This window comes from Oncorhynchus mykiss, chromosome 17 (genome assembly GCF_013265735.2).
Source record: "Oncorhynchus mykiss isolate Arlee chromosome 17, USDA_OmykA_1.1, whole genome shotgun sequence".
NCBI classification, from domain to species: Eukaryota; Metazoa; Chordata; class Actinopteri; order Salmoniformes; family Salmonidae; genus Oncorhynchus; species Oncorhynchus mykiss.
Genome location: NC_048581.1, coordinates 76,109,860 through 76,122,224, shown reverse-complemented (window position 1 = coordinate 76,122,224; position 12,365 = coordinate 76,109,860).

The window sequence follows — 12,365 nt, the reverse complement described above, 5'->3', positions numbered from 1 at the left end:
AATGACCTGGAGCCAGTGGGTCTGGCGGCGAATATGTAGCGAGGGCCAGCCGACTAGAGCATACAGGTCGCAGTGGTGGGTGGTATAAGGCAATTTGTTAACAAAATGGATGGCACTGTGATAGACTACATCCAATTTGTATTGGAAGCTATTTTGTACATGACATTGCCGAAGTCGAGGATCGGTAGGATAGTCAGTTTTACTAGGGTAAGTTTGGAAATGTGAGTGAAGGATGCTTTGTTGCGAAATAGAAAGCCGATTCTAGATTTGATTTTGGATTGAAGATGTTTGTATGAGTCTGGAAGGAGAGTTTACAGTCTAGCCAGACACCTAGGTATTTGTAGTTAACCACGTATTCTAGGTCAGAACCGTCCAGAGTAGTAATGCTAGCCGGGCGAGCGGGCGGGTGCGGGCAGCGAACGGTTGAAAAGCATTTGGTTTTACTAGCGTTTAAGAGCAGTTGGAGGCCACGGAAGGAGTGTTGTATGGCATTGAAGCTCGTTTGGAGGTTAGTTAACACAGAGTCCAAAGAAGGGCCAGATGTATACAGAATGGTGTCGTCTGCATAGAGGTGAATCAGGGAATCACCCGCAGCAAGAGCAACATTGTTGATATATACAGAGAAAAGAGTTGGCCCGAGAATTTAATCCTGTGGTACCCCATAGAGACTGCCAGAGGTCTGGACAACAGGCCCTCCGATTTGACACACTGAACTCTGTCTGCGAAGTATTTGGTGAACCAAGCGAGGCAGTCATTTGAGAAACCAAGGCTATTGAGTCTGCCGATAAGAATACGGTGATTGACAGAGTCGAAAGCTTTGGCAAGGTCGATGAAGACGGCTGCACAGAGTACTGTCTTTTATCGATGGCGGTTATGATATCGTTTAGTACCTTGAGCGTGGCTGAGGTGCACCCATGACCAGCTCGGAAACCGGATTGCACAGCGGAGAAGGTACGGTGGGATTCTAAATGGTCAGTGATCTGTTTGTTAACTTGGCTTTCAAAGACTTTAGAAAGGCAGGGCAGGATGGATGTAGATCTATAACAGTTTGGGTCTAGAGTGTCACCCCCTTTGAAGAGGGGGATGACCACGGCAGCTTTCCAATCTTTAGGCATCTCGGACAATACGAAAGAGGGGTTGAACAGACTGGTACTAGGGGTTGCAACAATGGCGGCGGATAATTTTATAAAGAGAGGGTCCAGATTGTCTAGCACGTTGAAAGTCACTGAGCTCTTCGGTAAGGCCATTCTACTGACAATGTTTGTCTTTGGAGATTGCATGGTTGTGTGCCCAATTTTATTCACCTGTCTGCAACCGGTGTGGCTGAAGTAGCCAAATCCACTAATTTGAAGTGGTGTCCACATACTTTTGCATACATAGTGTACTTCATAACAGTACTCTGACGAGGTTCCTCTTTATTTGCACTTTCACCACATTTGTTGTGTGCATTTAAAGGAAACATACCATTAGCATATCATTGCCTTAGTTCAAAATCTATTACAATTGAGACGAGTCCCTGTTCATGAGGGGTAGTGGAAAGCTGTGGGCATGGTTAACCCTTATGGATGAAGGATTTTCAGAAACAGAATCAACATTACGGTCTCAGAATTGTTTTGTTGGACTCCCACTTAATGTTCAATTGAAAAAGTCACTCCCTGGATGGAAGAGTTCTCAATCTGAGTGAATTTCAAACCTAAAGGCAAAATCAGTGAAAGCCTCAGAGAGTTGTTGAACTCCCCCACTGATCATCCAATTTGGCTGAGAGCAGTGTGTGAAACAAGCAGAGGGGGAGAATCTCACAGGAATCCTCCATCACCCAACAGCTTCAGTTTCAAAACTACAGCCCTAGCTGCAGATGCAGTGCATTAATCATGAGCAGACAAACACCATGTTGTGTCTGTTGGTAATTGTGAATCTCAACCACACTTAGCCTATAGCTATTCGCAACACGAGCTGATAAATCACTCAATTACCAGTACACTATATGGGACCCATTCCTTACATTTGCACTCCAGCACGAGAGCAAACATTACAAAAGGCTGTTTGCTTGGTGTCAGTAATGGAAGGACACAAATTGTATCTTGTTGTAATAGAAGTAAATATTCATATGTTAGGTTGACATACACTATTATAGCTTTAATTGCTTTGTTGGTGATGAAAGAGGAATACAAAGCTGTCATCTGATTTCTGGTAAATAGCAGGGCAAAGAGTGGAAGGGTTATTTCAGCCATGTTTTGTAGTGAGGAGAGACATGCTTTAGAGAATATATCAGATGAGAATCATCCAAACAAGTGTGACACTGCTGCTGATACTGCTGAAACACACTGACGTTTTCCAATGGAAATGCTGTGCTAGTGTTAATAGCCATTCCCTGCAATATTCACACCTCTAGCTACAATCATTATCATCATTTTGCCAAATACTGTACCCGGCTTTTAATTGCCATACCATTAATTTCCAATTTGAATGAGTCTCTGGCAGAGACGATTTCATTTTCAAATTGACATCCCAACTCAAATGATTTAATATAAACACACTGATAAAAAAACAATATCTCAAGGGGCATGGAACGTTTTTTTTTACGTGGTAAGGAAGCAGGCGCAACTGTATGGAGATCCACTCATGACGTTTCTTCCCCTGTCTTTAATACAAATATGCCCTTCAACTTAAACGTTATCATGTTCTCAACACTCCAAATAAACCCTGTCTTCTCTCACCCATTTTCAAGATAAAAGACCAGTCGTTTAGACGTTATAGTCAGTGCCAAGAGGAAAACATATTAAACCATTCATTAAATCAGGATACATGCGATAACTTTTAAAATGTAGATTCTTAAAGTCAAATGAATTGCAGTCGTTAGTGCTCATTTAAAACGTATTGATTTAAACACAACAATATGTTAAAAATGTTTTATCCTGCAACAGACATAATCTTCCCTCTCTTGAGCTTTCCTCACACCACACTGTAATCAACAGATTGTTAGACATACATTTTCTGGGCCCTTGACAAAGCCTGATATATGGGGTCGAAGAGAGCGTTCGTAATCCATCCATTGCTCCAATTTATTACCTTATTATAATTGTATACACAAACATTGAGGTGATTTAGGTGACATAGTGGAAAGATGAAATCCGTTTATATTAAAAGGGTTGCTCACCCCTGGGACACATCCCCCGCAACACCTTTCAATGACTGCTTTTAACAACATGGTTATTGTTTTATTGATCAGGGTTTTATTGCAGATTTGACACCCATGTTATGTGTTAATCGAACTGCATATCATTTTTAGACACATATTTTACGAGATTATGACTGCAATTAATTTAATAGCTATTATTTTTTTTGTAATTTCAGACTTAACGAGGTTTGTGGAAAAGTGCTCCATTGGTCTTTGGCCCTGTGTTGTCACTCATGCACTCTCCTACATGCTGGCGCAGTGCTGTGACCTTAATGGACGCCAGGGAAATGGCCAATCGAGCTAAGTCCGCACTCCAGGCTCACTCTTTTGTTCAGAGAAGTGATATCACTATTAAGGAAGCCATTCATAGCCATATAATTCCTCCTTTCTACACTTAAACGCTCCAAGTTTATGGGAAAATTATACAATTCAGCCTCTGCTCAAAAGTACTTTGTTCATGTATCATTTTTCAGGCATTGTACATTTTACCTAAAAGGAAAAAACAATTTTCTATGAGGAAAAGAGCGATGAATATCCTTTTTTTTGCACACTCTTTAAGCAACATTGGCTTTACACACAGTAAATCAGCAAACACCCAGACTCCATGTGATGCATCGGCAGTTAAGAGAGGCTAGGAGACACGGGACATATCTGGGTGTGAACCTGAAATTACACTCTACATGGAGAGAGAGAAAGAGGGGCCACTGTTGGTCAATACCCTGTATCTGTGTTTCCTTTCATTCCATCTCCGGAACTGCTGAACGTGGCACAATTTATCTATCACAATAATTATTCATTAATTGTTCATCTCATCCTCTATAATTGAGGACAGATCTGGAACACCATTAGCTGTGATAATAAAGAGAGCGATACCTCCCGCCCACCTGAGCACACGGAAAAAGGCTTCCTGCTCTGGATCTTTGCGGCCTCGTCAGCAAATGTATTCTTTTGCACTGAGCAGTAGTTAACAACTTATAGGTTTGTCAAACCAATTTAATTTAAAAAAAAAATCTTCATAGCAATTATCTCTTTGCATAATCGGTTCCAAGACCTTGGGGGTCTACTGGGTCTTATAACATCTTTAAAATAATTGTTGAGTGAAGTAATTTGAAGTTTTGGGGAAATTGCTTAATAATCAGATCCCAAAGTCAATATTTGGCTGGAAAACTAACTTGTAGATGGGGAGAACTTCATGTTACTCCAATGAAAAAGGGAATGGCTAAAGAAAATGTGCCAATGCTGCACACAACTTTGCAGTGTATTGAGCTATATACTGTAGCTGAGGGACTGTGTTTCTTTTGTTTGAAAAATAAAACAAGATGTCTGTGAGTATGTGTGAGTGTGCCCATGTGTGCAAGTGTGGGTGTGTATGTGACTTTAGGTCAGGGTGGCAGAGGGCAGCAGGTAGCCCAGTGGTTTAGAGTGTTAGCACAGTAACGGCCCGAAAGGCAATGTCCCGTGACCACTTTTGGCTTGTGAGAAGCCTAAAAAGTATACAACACAGTAGTGTGCAAACTACATTTGATAGCTATCATACTTAAACAGAGGGGGGTGGATTTTAGATGTCCCAATTAACCCCTTCACAATGAGATGTGTCTGAGTCCATATAATTGGCGATAGTGAGAGAGATAAAATGACAATGTGCAAAAATGGTGTTGGTGTATCAATGAGACACTAGCACCAGAGCAGAGAACACACTCAGAGGTATGGTCTGACTAAAGAACCACAGACAGGACCGAGACAGGATCCCTTTAATAGCAAGGGCAAATACAATCAAATACAGGTCTCACCCACTGTTACCCTTGACTCTTAAAGTATATATGAATCACAACCCTTATTATGGCTCTGACACAGCCACCAGGGTTTCTTTATTAACACTACTTAGGAAGCATCTCATAATGTGCACCGGCTAAACCCAATCATAATATGTCTTGCGCAATACCAACAAGACAATACTTATGTCATATCATCATTACGCTAATAGTAAACGCCTCGGCTACTCTTAGCCACACACAATTAGTCATTTTAAACTGCTTATTGGTGAAAAAGCATCAAAGATCAATTGAAACATTCAGCAGGTGGCTACTCTATGTCATTGCTAACATTGATTATCTATGTGACTCAAATTGGTCTTTAACAATAGTCATTTCACAGTCCATCAGGGATTTTCAATTAACAAAATGTGACAACAGTACTAGGCAGGCTTGCTTAGTACAAAAATCACGAGTGTCTCAAATACAGTTCTCTTTGATTTGCATATATGCAATGGGATAGGCCTACAGTAGGTTTTGTCACATTTTAAAGGTACCATTCATACTCAGTTTTGTTATACGTTTCTACTGAGGAATAAACTAAAAGAAGCCAATATCCATCATTAGTTTTAAGACCTAACCATTATTGGATGAATGAGAAACATTTTTAAAGCCATAAATACGTTTTCAATAAGCCAGTGGTGAAAAATCATCAGACAGAACAAAGGAATTAGCCAAACTCTTTCATCTCCAAATGCAGATCAATCATTTTACAAACCTATCACACTTGAAGACCACCAAATAAATTATAATGAATTAAATAAAGACTATTTGGTTGAGTACTGTACAGTGAAATAAACTTTAGGAAACCCACATATCCTCCCCGACTGAAGACAGAGACAATCCCCAGTTGGTTTGAGTCATATACTGTCATGAGTTTTCTCTACAGTGTGATTTGACTGTCATAGAGGTATTGTAGGCAGGTGTCCTTGGACATGTTCAAGGTGTTGAAGTAAATTGAGACTTGTTCAATTAGAGAGAGCTGGTATTGTTGAGTAGTGAATGAGTTGGGCTGGAATACTCCCTAAAGGTATCATAAGGTGATGTATGCCTACAGGAAATGAGGACTACTGTAAGTGGATCAGTAAAGAAGGTAGGAAAAGATGCCCAGGGCACTGAAAGAGTACTATGGTAATCTCAGTGGTAATGTAAAATAACCCTGTGCATAACTCCTACGAAAACTACACACTTAAATATACATTCCCAATGCGACATACCTAGATCATTCAAAGTCGGTGAGAAAAGACTTCTTTGATTTCGTGCTTCATCCCCTCTCAAGCAAGGGCCAATTCTCCATGGTGATCCGTGAGGGATTAATACCTAATCCTGTATGGAAACACTTTAATGTTAGTATTGGAGGCAGAATTCACTAGCCGCTTTTTGCACTAAGTAGCATTTCTACCTCTGTTAGTTTACTGGTTCATTGATGTCCATAAACAAATGTCAAGCCGGCGGCTTAAAATACGCTTCTTAGTCATTCTCTTTGTCATTTGGAATTATACAGCGTTAAGGCTCCATTTACAGTTCTGAAATTATTCAAACACGAACAAACTCTAACTATTGCTCCTCGTGTTCTTGAAATGTGTGGTTTACACTGTTTATTTACCTGTGCACGATTAACATAGGCTATAAAAGTGACCAAACAGGTGAAGGTATCCAGCCCAATGTAACTCTTTTGAAATAAAAGACTTAGGTTGAATATGACATCAGTTCTCCCTTTGTCTTTGTTTCAAGGTGACAGGGAGGCTTGTCTTTTCAACATATCTGTCTATGACATTTATCCTCCATAGACCTCATTGGACAAGATGCACCTCTGACCCTATGTTCTGTTAACTATGACATTGAGACTGCTGAACATTCCTACAACCCTGGCCATTCAACTGTTTCTATGAAACACCTGTCATCATGACCACATATAACCACTGAGAAAGAGAGATGGAGAAAGAAAAAGAGAGAGGGGGAAGAGAGAGAGAGAGCGAGAGAGAGAGAGAGCGAGAGAGAGAGCGAGAGAGAGAGCAAGAGAGAGAGCGAGAGAAAGCGAGAGAGAGAGCGAGAGAGAGCTAGAGAGAGAGAGCTAGAGAGAGAGCGAGAGAGAGAGCGAGAGAGAGAGAGAGAGAGAGAGAGAGCGAGAGAGAGAGAGAGAGAGAGAGAAAGCGAGAGAGAGAGAGAAAGAGAGAGAGAGAGAGTAATAAAAATACATGCTTACTGTTGTAAATAATGGAGCGCATTACAAGTGCTGTGAATCAGTAGGTAAACTCCCATTTAGATGTACTCTAATTTACCTGAACTTGATCTCAGACTCCAGGCCATCACACAATACATTAAGGAAAGCTCTAATGGGTGCAATGTCAGCCACTGTGACTTTTTTGTAGTCTCTGGTCCAAAACACATTTCACGTTAAGTAGCCTACACTTCAATGAAAGCTAAATTGTGCATACTCACCTGCTTGATGTATGACTGACATAGATATATGATATATGAAAACCAGCTGTCACAGTGATAACAAGCCAACTGATGGGGAAGATCACAATAATTATGAATGACACACAATCACATAGCTTGGTCTTAGTGAAATACTAATAGTTACAATCATGTTATACGTTAGTATACTTAAAGATAATTTAAATTACAAATCTGTGTGTGTGTGTTTAAAACATGAGAAAAGTCCTCAGTCTAAGTTCTCCTCAGGAGTCCTACCATTTGAACAAGGCATTATGGGAACCACGTAGGCAAATACTCTTGCATCTTAATTTTTCAATTAGCATGCCTCTTGTGCTCTAAACCAATGCAAACACAGCAGGGCATAATTTTAAATGCAACTTTAATGGTGAGTCTAATTAGTGTAAATTGGTATAGCTTGTAAACTCTGAGAAATGTTAATGCAGCTCGATTTCAATCTATCCTTGCATGGATGGTGTATCAATACACCCAGTCACCACAAAGATACAGCCTTCCTTCCAGACTCGGTTGCCAGAGAGAAAGGAAACCACTCAAGAATTTCACCATGAGCCCAATGGTGACTTTAAATAGTTACTACATTTTGGCTCCCGAGTGGCAGAGCGGTCTAAGGCACTGCATTTCAGTGCTATAGGCGTCACTACAGACCCTGGTTCGATTCAGGCTGTATCACAACCGGCCGTGATTGGGAGTCCCATGGGGCGGCATACAATTGGCCCAGCGTTGTCCGGTTTAGTGTTTGGCCAGGGTAGGCCGTAAATAAGAATTTGTTCTTAACTGACTTGCCTAGTTAAATAAAGGTTAAATACATCTTTTAAAATAATAATAATGGCTGTGGTAGGATTAACAACATCGTAATAACTCTACGATACAAACCTAAATGACAAAATAAAAAATATTCCAAAATGTGCGTCCTATTTGCAATAAGGCACTAAAGTAAAACTGAAAAAAATGTGGCAAAGAAATTAACTTATGTCCTGAATACAAAGTGTTACAGTATGTTTGGGGCAAATCCAACACATCAGAGAGTACCACTCTTCATATTTTCAAGAATGGTCGTGGCTGCATCATGTTATGGGTATGTTTGTCATCGGCAAGGACTAGTGAGTTTTTTTTAGGATAAAAATAAATGGAATAGAGCTAAGTACAGGAACAATCCTAGAGGAAAACCGGGTTCAGTCTTCTTTCCAACAGACACTGGGAAACAAATTCACCTTCAGCAGGACAATAACCTTAAACACAAGACCAAATATACACTAGAGTTGCTTACCAAGACATGGAATATTCCTGAGTGGCCCAGTTACAGTTTTGACTTAAATCTGCTTGAAAATGGCTGTCTAGCAATAACCATCAACCAACTTGACAGAGCTTGAAGAATTTAAAAAAGAATAATGGGCAAATATTGCACAATCCAGGTGTGCAAAGCTCTTAGAGACACCCAGAAAGACTCACAGCTGTAATCGCTGCCAAAGGTAATTCTAACTCAGGGGGTTGAATACAAGATAAAGCACATTAATATTTAATTTTTCATTATTTTGTATTTTTTTATGGATTAATTTTTCTTCCACTTTGACATTACAGAGTATCTTCTGTAGATCGTTGACAAAAAATCCCACTTTGTCACAACAAGATGTGGAAAAAGTCAAGGGGTGTGAACACTTTCTGAAGGTATTGTATCTTCATTTACTCCCGCGTACACAAACTTGCAGGTGCAGCGAAATGCTTGTGCTTCTAGCTCCAACAGTGCAGTAATACCTAACATTACAAAACAATACACACACACGTGTATGTTTGTGTGTCTTTCAGAGGGGTTGGGTTAAAAAGGGAAGTCAAATTTCGCAATTGACCAATAAAGTAATCTTAGCTAAGAGTTTTTGCAAGATAGTTCTAGCTTTTCTTATTTTTTTCTGCATCCATCTGTATATTCAAGTCAACTGCCAACCACTGATTGCCTTGCTGTAAATCAGTGCGGTTCAATTCCGGTAGGAATTAGGAACTTACTATTGAGAGTAAGAATAGTAGAATACACAAGGCAAATTTTAAGTCCTGTTGTGCATCAGCAGTTCTTCTCTTGCTATGTCAGTCACTGACAGTCACTCAATTAACCAAACATTTTTAGATTGGTAGTTAGTGTAGCCAGCTATCTAAACTTGTAGTAATCATGGCCGAATATCGACCAGGCAGGCAGGGTCTAAACTTGTAGTAATCATGGCCGAATACCGATCGGGCACGCAGGACACATGCCCAGGGGCCCCGACCTCCAGTGGGCCCCATTGATTTTGTTAGTCATTCTCACTCAGATATCATATAAACATTGCATAAGTCATTGCAAAATGTTCAGAATTGCAGGAAATGAGCTCTTAAAACTACAAAAAATCTCTCCACCCCATAGCAAAATGTGTAGAATTGCAGAAAACTTGCTTTAAAGGTCCAATGCAACCGTTTTTATCTCATTCTCAAATCATTTCTAGGTAACAATTAAGTACCTTACTGTGATAGTTTTTATTTTGCTATGACTGTCTGGGAGTGGTCTGAGTGGGAGGAGGAACACTGAAAATTAGCTGCTATTGGCAGAAAGCCATGAGACTGAAAAATAGGCTGACATTTCTGGCGAGCTTTTCAAACAGCTCTTACACTAAAAGGGCATTATCATCATGTTCACAATTTCACAGTAGTATTCCAACCTGAGAGTATGGAGATATATATATACTGATCAAAAATATAAGCGCAACATGTAAAGTATTGGACCCATGTTTCATGAGCTGAAATAAAAGATCCCAGAAATGTTAAATACACACAAAAAGCTTATTTCTCTCAGATTTTAGGCACAAATGTGATTACATCCTTGTAAGTGAGCATTCATCCTTTGCAAAGATAGTCCATCCACCTGACAAGTGTGACATATCAAGAAGCTGATTGAAAAGCATGATCATTACACAATCATTACACAGGTACACCTTGTGCTGGGGACAATAAAAGGCCACAATTACAAAAGTAATGTGCAGTTTTGTCACACAACAATGTGACAAATGTCTCATGCAAAGATGAAACATGTCTTGAGGCAGCTTGCAATTGTCATGATGACTGCAGGAATGTCCACCAGAGCTGTTGCCAGAGAATTGAATGCTCATTTCTCAACAAAAGTCGTTTTAGAGAATTTGGCAATACATCTCACAGGCATCACAACCGCAGAACACGTTTAACCACGCCAGCCCAGGACCTCCACATCCGGCTTCTTAACCTGCGGGATCATCTGAGACCAGCCACCCGGAGAGCTGATGAAACTGTGTGTTTGCACAATCAAAGAATGTCTGCACAGTCAGAAACCATCCCAGGGAAGCTCATCTGCATGTTCATCATCCTCACCAGGGTCTTGACCTGACTGCAGTTCGGTGTCGTAACTGACTTCAGGGGGGAAATGCTCACCTTCGATGGCCACTGGCAGGCTCGAGAAGTGTGCTCTTCACGGATGAATCGCAGTTTCAACTGTACCGGGCAGATGTCAGATGTGTGGGCAAGTTGTGTGGGCAAGTGGTTTTCTGATGTCAACCTTGTGAACACAGTGCCCCATGGTGGCGGTGTGGTTATGGTATGGGCAGGCATAAGCTACAGACAACAAACATACTGTGGAAGTCGGAAGTTTACATACACCTTAGCCAAATACATTTAAACTCAGTTTATCACAATTCCTGACATTTAGTCATAGTAAAAATGTCCCTGTCTTAGGTCAGTTAGGATTACCACTTTATTTTAAAAATGTGAAATGTCAGAATAATAGTAAAGAGAAGGATTTATTTCAGCTATTATTTATTTCAACACATTCCCAGTGGGTCGGAAGTTTACATTCACTCAATTAGTATTTGGTAGCATTGCCTTTAAAATGTGCAACTTGGGTCAAATGTTTCAGGTAGCCTTCCACAAACTTCCCACAATAAATGAATGAATTTTGTCCCGTTCCTACTGACAGAGCTGGTGAAACGGAGTCAGGTTTGTAGGATCCTTGCTCGCACATGCTTTTTCAAGTCTGCCCACAAATGTTCTATAGGATTGAGGTCAGGGCTTTGTTATGGCCACTCCAATACCTTGACTTTGTTGCCACAACTTTGGAAGTATGCTTGGGGTCATTGTCCATTTGGAAGACCCATTTGTGACCAAACTTTAACTTCCTTACAGATGTTTTGAGATTTTGCTTCAATATATCCACATAATTTTCCTGCCTCATGATGCCAGCAATTTTCCTCCAAACATAACGATGGTCATTATGGCCAAACAGTTCTATTTTTGTTTCATCAGACCAGAGGACATTTCTCCAAAAAGTACGATCTTTGTCCCCATGTGCAGTTGCAAACCATAGGTTTTGGAGCAGTGGCTTCTTCTTTGCTGAGCAGCATTTCAGGTAATGTTGATATAGGACTCATTTTACTGTGGATATAGATACTTTTGTACCTGTTTCTTCCAGCATCTTCACAAGGTCCTCTGCTGTTGTTCTGGGATTGATTTGCACTTTTCGCACCAAAGTACGTTCATCTCTAGGAGATAGAACGCGTCTCATTCCTGAGCGTTATGACGGCTGCATGGTCCCATGGTGTTTACACTTACGCATTATTGTTTGTACAGATGAACGTGGGTCCTTCAGGCATTTGGAAGTTGCTCCCAAGGATGAACCAGACTTGTGGAGGTCTACACATTTTTTTGAGGTCTTGGCTGATTTCTTTTGATTTTCCCATGATGTCAAGCAAAGAGGCACTTAGTTTGAAGATAGGCCTTAAAATACATCCACAGGTACGCCCAATTGACTGAAATGATGTCAATTAGCCTATCAGAAGCTTCTAAAGCCATGACATAATTTTCTGGAATTTTCCAAGCTGTTTAAAGGGACAGTCAACTTAGTGTATGTAAACTTCTGACCCACTGGAATT